The sequence below is a fragment of the Scomber scombrus genome, chromosome 23, assembly GCF_963691925.1.
Source record: "Scomber scombrus chromosome 23, fScoSco1.1, whole genome shotgun sequence".
Lineage (NCBI taxonomy): Eukaryota > Metazoa > Chordata > Actinopteri > Scombriformes > Scombridae > Scomber > Scomber scombrus.
This window is the reverse complement of record NC_084992.1, coordinates 9,413,471-9,425,526: the sequence shown is the minus strand read 5'-3', so window position 1 is coordinate 9,425,526 and position 12,056 is coordinate 9,413,471.

Genomic DNA, 12,056 nt, shown 5'->3' with positions numbered 1-12,056 from the left:
CATAAATGGAGGATAATGTTTCGAATGATATAGATATATCAAGATAATATATTTTGTCCACAGAAATCCCAATTCTCCTTATATTTAGTACATAATTACATAGTTATTCTTAATAAAGTGGAAATTAAAGACCTCTTCTTTTGCTATTAAGGCTTTAAAATTTAGTCTCAAATGTATTATGGCTGTAGATATGTGATATTCTACAAATGGACGACAACATCAGATCATTATGTAAACATACTGGGTGGAGGCTTCCCAGTAAATGTTGAAAACTGGTCTGACTGGGTTAATGAAGTCATCAAACTGGCAGTAAAAACACACCAGATGTATCTTTAGAAAAGCACAGTTGGCTTTATAATCAAACAGAATTAAGTCTGAAAATACAAAAATCTGATCATGCATACATACAACATATAATTAAAGGAATATTTAAATGACTTACTACACATGGCTAAAAAAAAACAGGCTTCAAACAATATATAACATTTTAAATGAAGATATCTGGCCAGTGATGATGAAAAAAACTGTGGTGTATTTATAGATGGAGGGATTAAAAACGACTCGAACATCCTGCCTACAGCGACACACACGATGATTTTGATGATAACACAGTTTGGACCAAAGAGTGCAGAGCGGCGTCAACACTCGGCCGCCTCTCCCTCGCTCAAACTTCTCCCTCATGTGGCGAAACGTGGGAACTGCAGCAGAGTGTGTAGCTGTGAGTTTCTGTGTGTGAGTGTGTGACGGACTTGACCTGAAATGATCTCCACGACGACAGCCTCATTACTCCTGAAAATTACAGATAACTTGGAGGTATTTATAGGAGTATCAGCCTAGAGCTATGATGAGTCACTAAGTAATGAAGAAAGAGAGAGGAAGAGGGTTTTATTGTACCTCGCTGCTGCAGCCTGACTGATCTTCACTAATCCTTTACTGTCTGATAGGTGACTCCTCACTCCTCTATATCTGTGTGAAAAGAGACCTGGGCCTAATAGATTTCAGAGCTCCCTCCATCCTACTTGATTTAGTTTTGTCTTGTTTTCTGACTTTCAGAAAAGGCAGCAATGAAAAGGAAGTGAAGAAAAAGAAATGCATTCATTTAGGAAGTGGATTTCTCTTCAAATGTGACAGTTTTTGTGTTACAAAACCAGCCGTCCTTTCATCCAGTGTTCAGATAGTATTTAAAGAAGAGAGTGTTAAGGTATGTTGAACAAAGCGAGTGTTTGAAGGTCTGTTTCTGAGGAGCACAATCGACAAAAAAATTGTAAGTTTCAGCGTGAAGAGTTTAGAAATCTCAGCATAAAAAAAGTTGTGAGCTCAGCGTTGAGGACTTAGAGCAGCACTGAATACTGAGCATCAAACATTCAACTCGGCAAATAAAGACTTTGGTCTAAGCTTTGCATTTAAAGGTAAATCACAAGTAAATCTGGCTACACTCCAAATCAGGTCAATACAGAAGGGCAGGTGCAAGTAAACAAAATACCAAGTGTACCAACAATAAGTAAACAATTAAGACTAGTAAACATGTATTTCAAATGTCTTTTCATGGCTGGATCTAAATGAAAAAAGGTACAAGCTTTGTCTGCCTAGTTGCATATATTGTACACAATGTCAGAGGATTATTTATATATATATATATATTGTATTTACCCATTTTTACTTCAATATAATGGACAACTTAACTTCAAGTGTTATCAAAGTGCTGCAGTATGATGTTGATTTTCAGTGCTACACAATCACAAAGCTTCTACTATCAAGAATTTGTTTTTATTGTAAAGAAATTACAATATATATTGCATTGACATATTAATGACTACAGTCCTACCATAATAATAATAATAACTTTTTTTCTATAGCACCTTTCATTACAAGAGATGCAGCTCGAAGTGCAATAAAAGTCCTAAAAGGAGCACAAAGTTAAAAAAGAACCCAAAAAACATCATGGATGTAATATAAGATGAAACATACAAATAGTCAAATTATAAAATAGTAAAAATAGCACATAGTAAAAGTAGCTAAAACTATAAAGAGAATATATTATATCAAGTAACATTTAACATTTTAATAGAAGTGCAGTAGTGTGAAGCAGATTGAGAGAAAGAAAAGTGAAGAGGTAAGTTTTTAGCTTTCTTTTTGAAATATCTATCGGTAGTTTGTTCCACAGTTTAAGGGCGTAATTGACCAAGGTTGAATCCCTGATTTTCTCTCATCTGTTGCTGTGAACCTTTAATAAGCAGCAGATGATTATAGTGTTTTTGAAGGCAAATAGTTAAAAAAAGGGCGTTAACCATGTAGCTTGATCTTAGCCCATTAAGGGCTTTATATGTAAGGATGAGGACCTTAAAGTCAATATGAAACTGACAGAGCAGCTAAGACTATGAGTTTAAATGTTGATAAGATATTGAAATGTAAGAACGTCAGAAAGTCTGATTAATACATTATTTTTAATATAAGGATCCTTATATGTGGTCAGCATATGTTGTGAAGGGGACACTTCAAATGAAAGCATCAGTGCTCTCTGCTGGACAGACTGTTTAATGTCGACACTGCTCAGCTCAGATGTGGCCTGTTGCGGTGAAAGTCACTCACCTCTAACAAATCCTTCATGACACTTTGTTACGACAGGGACGCTGCGACCCGGCCCGAGCTGCTACAGACAAAAAGCATTCTGCAAACGCCAACAGTGACACCGAGAGACCGCTTAATCTTCGCTGGCGTAAACTCTAATGTTAGGCAAAGAGGAAAGAGAAACGTTCACTCCCTCCGAGCCAACAATCACAGCGATTCACAGCGAGACAGGACTTCCCTTTGAGCCTCTATCGAATCAGCAGCAGCCAGGAAATTCAATTCAGCTCGTTTGCGGAGCCAAAACGCAGAGGCAGAGAGCTTCTAGGTGGGTCGACTTTTGTCTCCCTTTGACCTCTAGTTACACTGAGCAGAAAAGTCAAGATTTAAGATAAGATAAAAAAAATCCTTATTAGTCCCACAATGGGGAAATTTAGCAAAAATAGATGAGTATCAATAAAAAGATAAAGAAACAAGCACAACAGGAAATAAAAAAAGAAATAGTAGCAGTGTGTTGAGAGACATGATGATGTAATGATACACCATTTCTCTACTTCCTTCAACTGTTTTATTTGGTTAACAACTAAACTTTTGATGTAAATGTAGAGATTTAAAGCACTTTAACGCAGCAGGGGTGCTTATTAATGCAGGTTTGCTAACCAGTAAAAGTGACATGTTTAAAAAGGTGTTTAATTATCTATTCAGACTGGCAGATGTGTTATTAAGACTCTGCTTTAATTAGACTCTTTGACATGTTTGCTACCATTTCTCTCTGCTATAGTGACAGTGAATAGCTGTTATTATGACGGTCTGCGGTGCGCTCTTCATGTTTTCCCCCTCGTTCTTTCTGTGAGTAACAAAACAATAATTACGCCACCGAGAGCGGAGGGGGTTTATTGAGGAGCTGCTGTCCTCGTTTATGGATGTGAGGAGAAGGAGAGTGTGTGTATGTGTGTGTGTGTATGTGTGTGTGTGTGTGTGTGTGTGTGTGTGTGTGTGTGTTGCAGGGTCCGCTGATGCCACACAACCAGTTGAGCAGCGAGCAAGCGGCCTTATCATCCTCCGACTGCTCACTACAGAGGCGTTGCCCAGGCGACCGTTGCTGCGATGTGACTCAGCGTTTTGACCTCCCTCTAACCGACAAAGGCTCGCACCTCCTCCACAGAGATAGGACCAATAACTTAACACATCAGAGAGGTCTCACTCCTCACCACTAACAACGACGCTGACAGTCAGACGCCAGACTGAAGCAACTGGATCTCTGCTGCTACATATCATCTATTCAGTTCATCATTTAGTCTATTAAATTTCAACAGTCACAAATGTCCATCAGAAAAAGCCTAAAAAGTACTCTCAACTACCAATGATGTGAAAAAAGAAAAGAAAGAAGAACATTTTGACATTTAAGAATCTGTAACCAGCAAAAGTTTTCATCATTTTTTAACAATTAAGAAACTATTTTCCACCAACTTTTTGTCAATCCAATAATGGGTTGATTGTAATTGTTTTAGTTATAATGTTAATTTATCAGATACTAGACAGAAAATTCATCAGTTCTGATCCAACAATTGATCATTTTAGACCTTCAACAAATAATTACCAAGCAGTTTTAAGTCTACTGATCAGACTAAGTAATAAAAAGTCAGGCAAAAAATAGATTACATAATTAATCACAAATAGAGTTGATTCATGATCAGAGCTGCAATGGTTAGTCGATTAATCAATGCGCCACTCAACAAAAAAATGAATCACGTACAATTTTTATAACCGATTTATCATTTTGAGTCTTTTATTCCCTTCAGGAAAAATGCAGAATTTCTCTGGTTTCACCTTTTAATACAAATAATATTGTCTGATTTCTCTCTTCTTCTGTAATTTATGTCTTTATATCTTTAGGTTGCATCTTGGGCTTAAGGACATTTTGGGTAATTCAGATGTTTTTCAACATTTTCTGACATTTTATAGACCAAACGACCTATCGCAAAAATAAATCGACATATTAAATGATAATGAAAATAATCTTTAACTGCAGCTGTTGTCGTACAAGGTTAATGACCTACAAGCTGCCACAGATGTATTCATGTACAAGGTAAGTATGTGTGTATATATATGAGTATTACATGTCTGTGTAGGATGGTGACCTGACACGTGTAAATCAATCAAATCAATAACAACCCTCCGGTTGTCCTCAGGTCAATTATGACCCGAGAAAAGGCCTTAACTTAAAAATGAGGTGTAGTTTAATTTAAATGAGGCCTTTTGACCATAATTTCAAAAACATGTGTGTAAGATTCTGGTAATAAGTTGGAATGAAGTTGGCTAAAAAGGTCTAACGCAGAACTGGGTGATAAATTATACATTTATATGCTTTAAAAACAGTCAAACCAGACCGGAGAGGACAAAATGATTGCTGAGAAATTAATCGTAGCTGTTAAGTAAAAAAAGTTAATCTATTAAAGAAATCCTTCAATGTGTTTGTGTGTGTGTACAATCAACACTTAGTCAGCAGATAGATTCATCCAGCCTATACTACAAATTGTGAGTATTATATTACATTTAGAGGAGCAGAGGATAGTATAGTTTTTTTTCTGGTAGGATACAAGGAAGTGAAAGCAAAGAGTGATTTAGCAACATCCTTAAAAAACACGTTATTTCTGCCGATTTGTGCAACGTCATCGTCATCATCCACACGAACAACGTCGGACATGAACTGATTTTACAGACTGGGTCATATGTCACGCTACAGAGGGGAGGAGGAGGGGGGTAAACACTTAAATGAGAAGAAGCGACTGTCTGAAACTGAGAGGTGGTACTTACAGAGAAGAAGGCAAACAGTCCAGACAGCCGTAACACAATCAGGAACGCTGGTTAAAACCACCAACAGCGATAGCAAATCAAATAAGGAGCGTTGCAGTGCGCCTTTGCTTTGACCTGCCTGTAAACGCTGGGTGTTAAATTATAAATGTACACTTGAACACCTGAGCAGAGACAGACTGGAGGAAACATTAACTCGAGTGCACGTTTATAAGTAACATGGTTATCAGGGACGTCTTGTCAACATGTGAGATCTAGTTAGTATGAAACAAAGGTGGCATTTTTGTATTTTTGCTTATTTTTAAACAAATATGCAGCTGAAGGCATAAAAATCACCTTTTAAATTTGAACTAAATGTTGGTATGAGATGTCTAGAGACACACGTACAAGGATTTAGATTTAAGAAAAAGGAAAAGAAGAGTGCACAACATCCTAAAATACATCATCCAAGAGTCCTTTAATCTAAATAAGCAACCAGCAAATAGACTATTCTGATTACCAATGCACCATTTTAATAATTCAACAAGTAAATGAGTCAAAACTATCAGCTCCAGCTTCTTAATATGAGGATTTGATGTTTCCTGTTTTTATAATCAGTGTATATCGGAGTACCTTAAGATTTAGGACTAAACAAGCATCATTCATGGCGTCCGGGAACTTGTGATGGTTGTTTGACTTTTTATAGAGCGAATGATCAACAAATGAACTGACGATGAGATTAAACAACAGCTGCTATTAACACGCGTTTTCATATATGTTTAGATATCAGGGTGGGTGGTGAAAGGTGCAGGAGGGGATTACACTATAATTTGTATAATGGATGTCAATGACGGGGGAGTCAACTCTCATTTTCAGATGACATAAATAATTCATTATCCAAAAATCTGAGCAACTAATAGGCTAATTATTGTTTCATCTTCAACTTCACTATTGAAAGCTGCAGTAATGGACACTGAGGTCACGTTATCAGTATTATCTGGAAATGTGGGTGTTTCACTGACCAGAGGAGGGGTTCACATTTACACTAACTGACAATAAAAACACATGGCTGGTTGTAAATACTGAAAGGATTTAGTTTTTCTCCATTGAACCTGTATTCCGAGTAGTTTGGTGAAGCCTTTCAATATTAAGAATAGAACTGACAACAATTACTTGATGAATCTATTTGTCGCCAACTACTGTATTTTGATATTTTAAGTCATATCTTTAAGGAAAAAAGTCCAAATGTTCTGATTACGGCTTCTTAAATGTGAGTATTTTCTGGTTTCTCTAGTCTAATATGTAATAAACTGAATATCTTTGGGTCGTTTAATGTTATTCAGGACAAAACAAGACATTTGAGGACATCACCTTGGACTTTGGGAAACACTGATCGACATTTTTCACCATTTACTGACATTTTATAAGCCAAACAGATAACCAATTTATCAATAAAATAACTGACTGATTAATCAATGATGAAAGTTATTACTAGCTGCAGCCCTAATACAGTGAATCAGTAGAATAACTTAGGGACACAGGTGGCTAGTTATTAATGCTGATAATGTTAATTATGTATCCAAACCAACTTTTTACACTCTTTATGTATTGTTAATGAGATGATAGTAATAAGAATCACCCTAGATTAATGCTAAATGAGAGCTAAATGTTACTTTAATGGTTAAACCGATTAGATTTTGGATGCTAAATGTCAGAAAACAGCCATGACACAGCCACAGCATGGCAGCCTGTGAGCCCTGAACGCACCACTGTTACATCTGCGTTACACGGTGCAGACATCCGTAAAATAAAATGAAATAAAGCGTTTCTGCGCCAAATGCATGAAAATGTATCAACTAAAAATACACTCCAGTGGTGCATTTGAAGACAAGGTAGCGTCACTTTTTTTTTTGACGCAAACTGAGAGGAATCGACAACCGAGCTAAGCGGCCTGAAAGAGGAGCGAAATCAACCTGTGGGATAGTTAAATATGACAGCGATGCAAGGATGGATGGATGAGAGATGGATGGATGGATGGATGCATGGCCTCGGGTGGAAAGAAACACACACACAAACACACACAGCATCAATCGTCCCAACCTTTAAAACGCTACAATCTTACCTTCCTGATGCCTCAAATCCAGCCTGGACACAACAATTCATCTTTTAATGTTCTTGTCCTGAGTTGAAAAAATAGGTGGTGATTTCTTGTTTCCTCATACGGTTATGGATTTGACATTCCCCTCATCATGGTGGTGTTTTCTGTCCGTCTGTATGTGTGTGTGTGTGTGTGTGTGTGTTTCTCTTTTTTTTCTTTTTTCAGTCCCATTCCTGTGTCAGTGACGTTCACTTCCTGTTTCCCATCCCAGCAGCAGCAGCAGCAGCAGCAGCTCCCACCCGCAGTCTGAGAGGGTAAAAACATGCAGGGGGAGGAAAGATGATGGAGAGAGTGAGAGAGAGAGAGAGAGAGAGAGAGAGAGAGAGAGAGAGAGAGAGAGAGAGAGAGAGAGAGAGAGAGAGAGAGAGAGAGAGAGAAGAAAATGGGGATCAATTATTCATCAAGTCTTTGCAATCAAAAAGACTGCAGAGTGACTGTCTAGAAATATCTATTCAATTGAACTGTGTGTATTGTTTAAACTGTGAGCTGATCAGTTGATTCGTTTCTGGGCTGAATATTAATCGATTAGTCATTATTCAGTGGTACCTGCTTGTCAAATTGTGGGGATTCTGCAGCTTTTATTTTATACTGTAAATTGAAAATGTTGCACTGTTTCATGCAATAAATTAATCATCCTTGAGATGCAGAAAAGAGCCACTGGATTAATAAGGAAGGAAGCTGTAGTCACATCTACTGTAATCAATTATCACAGTTATAAGATGTTATAAGAATAAAGACACTGGAGTCAAACACCTTAAGTTGTAATTGACTACACCTGCAGATGATGGTTTGTCCACATCAGACTCACCAGTGTCTTCTGCTGGGTCACCGTGCTGCCCTGTTAATAAAAGCATTAACATTATCAGATAAATTCATGAAAAGAAAACCCATCCGTATGAGGAAAGTAGTTCTGGGTCTGAAAAGTAAAGCCAAAGCAGAAGTGCCTTAAACCGCAATTCTCTCTAATGGCCAGCAGGGGGCGACTCAACTGGCTCTAAAAGGAAGTCAGATTGAGAAAATGACCCGATCACTTGATTTATTACCTCAGTAAACAGTTTCCTAATGAGTTTATGGTCTCAATCACTAATTTCAAGTCTTCTCCAATACAGCATGATGTTCATTTAGTAAATTATGGTCCCATTTATTATAACATTGACGATAAAAAGAGGTATGATTAAGAGTGTGGCTACATTGTGATTGACAAGTTGCTACCATGGCTACAACAGTGGTTAGGTAACATGAATATTTTGAACCCCAAACTCAGAGAATATATGCATATGCAAAGTCATAGTGTTGCTATTTCAGTTCATGAAAGTTGAATTCAACATTTTGGAGTCATATATTCTGTTTTTCGGGTAAGTACATTTTGTTGTAATGGTCTAAATTGTTGTTGACTGTTGTTGATTAATCGATTGATTTGATGTTGATGTGGTGACTTGTACTTATCTTGCACTGCCTGACTATTGTATGTTGTCTGTCTTTGAGGGTGACATACAGTTTCCCCTCTACAGGAAAGTACCTCTTATCTTATCTTATCTTATCTTATCTTATCTTATCTTATCTTATCTTATTGTATCTTAAGCCCATGTTTCACTAGTGATAGCATTATCACAATTAAATGAGGACTGTAACCTAAATGTAACATGCCAACCAAACTAGCAGTTAGCGTTAGGTTCAGCTCCACCCTCTGATCTAAATATGATCATTTCTCATCACTTCTTGCTCCAAAAATCCAGTCCAGGATTTAAAGTGGTGTTATTACAGCTTCCACTGCTATTCTTGGCAAGACCCACACTACTCTGCCTCTGATTGGATTACTCTGATATCCAAACAACCATCTAATTCCTCATACCTAAACCTAAGTGTTAGTCAATCAGAGGCAGAGTATGGAGGGTCCTGCCAAGAGAAGAAGTGGGATCCATAATAATGCATCAGGTCAACATCTGGGGTCTGAACTATGAAGCTGGATTTGGGGTTAGCAAGTTACTTCAGGTTCAACTCTGGGTTTTCAGTCCTATTACTTATTATCACTTCTGTAAGGTGTGCATCACCATGGTAACTAATGCTGAACAGTTAACAGCTAACTTCAGAGTGTCGGATCACAGCCATGGCTGTATTATAAGACCTGTCAACAACAGATAGACCTCATCAGTCATCAACTGGTCCAGAATTACTTGTGTTATTTTTATGTGAAATGTTCAGACGGTATCTTCATTATCCAACTAAACAGCAAAAAATACTCTATATAGTTAATTCATATATAATAATATATTTATTTTGAACCTAAGCCAACTTTTAATATTTGGAAATTATTTCTAGTGTTTCTACATCTTCTTATTCTGCTGTATGATTACAGACTGTCATTTATGTTTCACTTCCTCAAATGTGACTTTTTTCTGTCCCTGAAACAGAAGATAAATAATTCTAAACACACAAATGGGATGAGATTAAGAATAATACTGTGGATTCTCATTGAAGTGAATGGGAAGGTGTGTCCAGACATTTGACTGGTACTGTTTATATATTTAATATAACATTACTCACCTTCAGATTGTCCGTAGCATTGTGTATTCATCACTAAAAAAGATGAAACTTGATGACTTAATGACTGCTTATGTTTACTATAATTTAAATTTAATGCAAAATGGGAAAAACAAATCAAAAATTGTTGCACATTTTGCAGCGTTGTGCTAAACACATTAATCAACAACAGCCTGAATGATAAGCCTTATCAGCATGAGAGAAACAAACCAACTCACCAGTTCCTCCATATGAAACAATGAATGTTTAATTAATTAGTTAATGGAATTGTGACACCTAGTGGCGAAAACTAGACATAGAACCTCAAATACTTCACAGTACACATCAAATAACAAATCACCACATCAGACAAAGAATGTGGAGGCAATAAATAATGAAGGCTCACATCAAATGATGAAATTGTGACATCTAGTGGCAAAAACTAGACATAGACCCACAAATAAAAAAAGGATGGAGTTTAATTTGTGTGGATGTTCTTTCTTCATGTTTAATGACTGTTCTACCTCTGTATTCACTATTTGATGGGTGACTCTTCATTGTTTGACCTTTCTATTCATAACAGTTGGCATTAATTGCAATGTGTATTTGTTATTTGATGTTCAGCTTTTCATGATTAGATATGGATCAGTAGTGCACCACTCTCCTCTCTGCTTCCTCAACTCTGTCTGCTCTCTGATCAGATCATATTAGGTAATATTCACATGTGATATTGGATGGCAACATTTCTTAAGATCAGGAGGAAGAAGCTAAATGTTTTGTTCCCCCAGATGTTCCTAGAGCTTCAAATTTAATAATTAAAAATACTAAACTCTAGCTAACTCAGTTATATAAATATATTAAATATATATTATCTGAATATAAAAAGAAATGAAAACACCACTGATTATTTAATACTTTAAAACGTTTATTGATGCCAAAAACACTTAAGCACATATAACACCAGTAAATTCAGGAAAACGTTCCAGTATAACAACAGAAAAACTTACATGTAACATTTGATAATAGTTTATTACAAATACAAAAGTAACTTGACGTCCATCCTGAAGCTTTTTCATCTAACACTGAAAAATATGCTGAGTTTAAAGCTGCAGTATCACCTGGTTAATATCATTTACACATTTCAAACTGATACCTCTTGCTGCTTTTTGAAATAGCTGCAATCAAACTTTTAAGATGAAGTAACAAAATAACTACAAATAAAATAATAATACAGTGCATAAAAATTAAACCTCAGTAGTCTTGTGCTTTATGCTAAAAAACAAAGTATTAAATCCACATGATGTATTTATTTCATATAATCTTATTATATTAACTGTACGAAGCATTGAGCATGGATGATACTTGGATAGCAGAGATGCACACAATGGTTATAAAATGCTGTTAACCATATTTATTTGGCCTTGTTCACACAGCTGTGTTGGGTTATTCCAAATGTAATGCTTTGGAAATCGCAATATGAGATTATTCATCTAATTATCAGTATGATTAATTATTACCATGAGCTGTTCCTGGTTTAACTTCAGAATAAACAGCTTCATCAGTAGCTGCAGGAGCTGATTTCCTTTAAATGGAGAGAAGATTAAACATTTGTCAGTAATGTTATAATTTATAATGATAATGTACTGAAGGGTTGTCAGGGTTAATGTCTCCATTGATAATAAAAGAATAACAGTATAATGTCCACAGTGTTCAAAACAGTCACAAAGCAGAGTATTATGACTTTTACTGAATTTAGTAAATATACTGATACTGAATATACACTGATGTATAAATACTGTTCTTCATCACTGCATACACACATAATGTAAAATAAACACACATTCAAACACAACATATTCAATGAAAAAGTAATAATTACAAACACTTACAATTTGGGTCTTCAGAGCCTTTGATTGATTCATAGAGACAAGTATCACCTGTGAGCAAAAAGTAAAAGTCAAGCCAAAGTCAAATGAATCATTTTAAAATGCATGACACCAATCAAATATCACTTCTAACA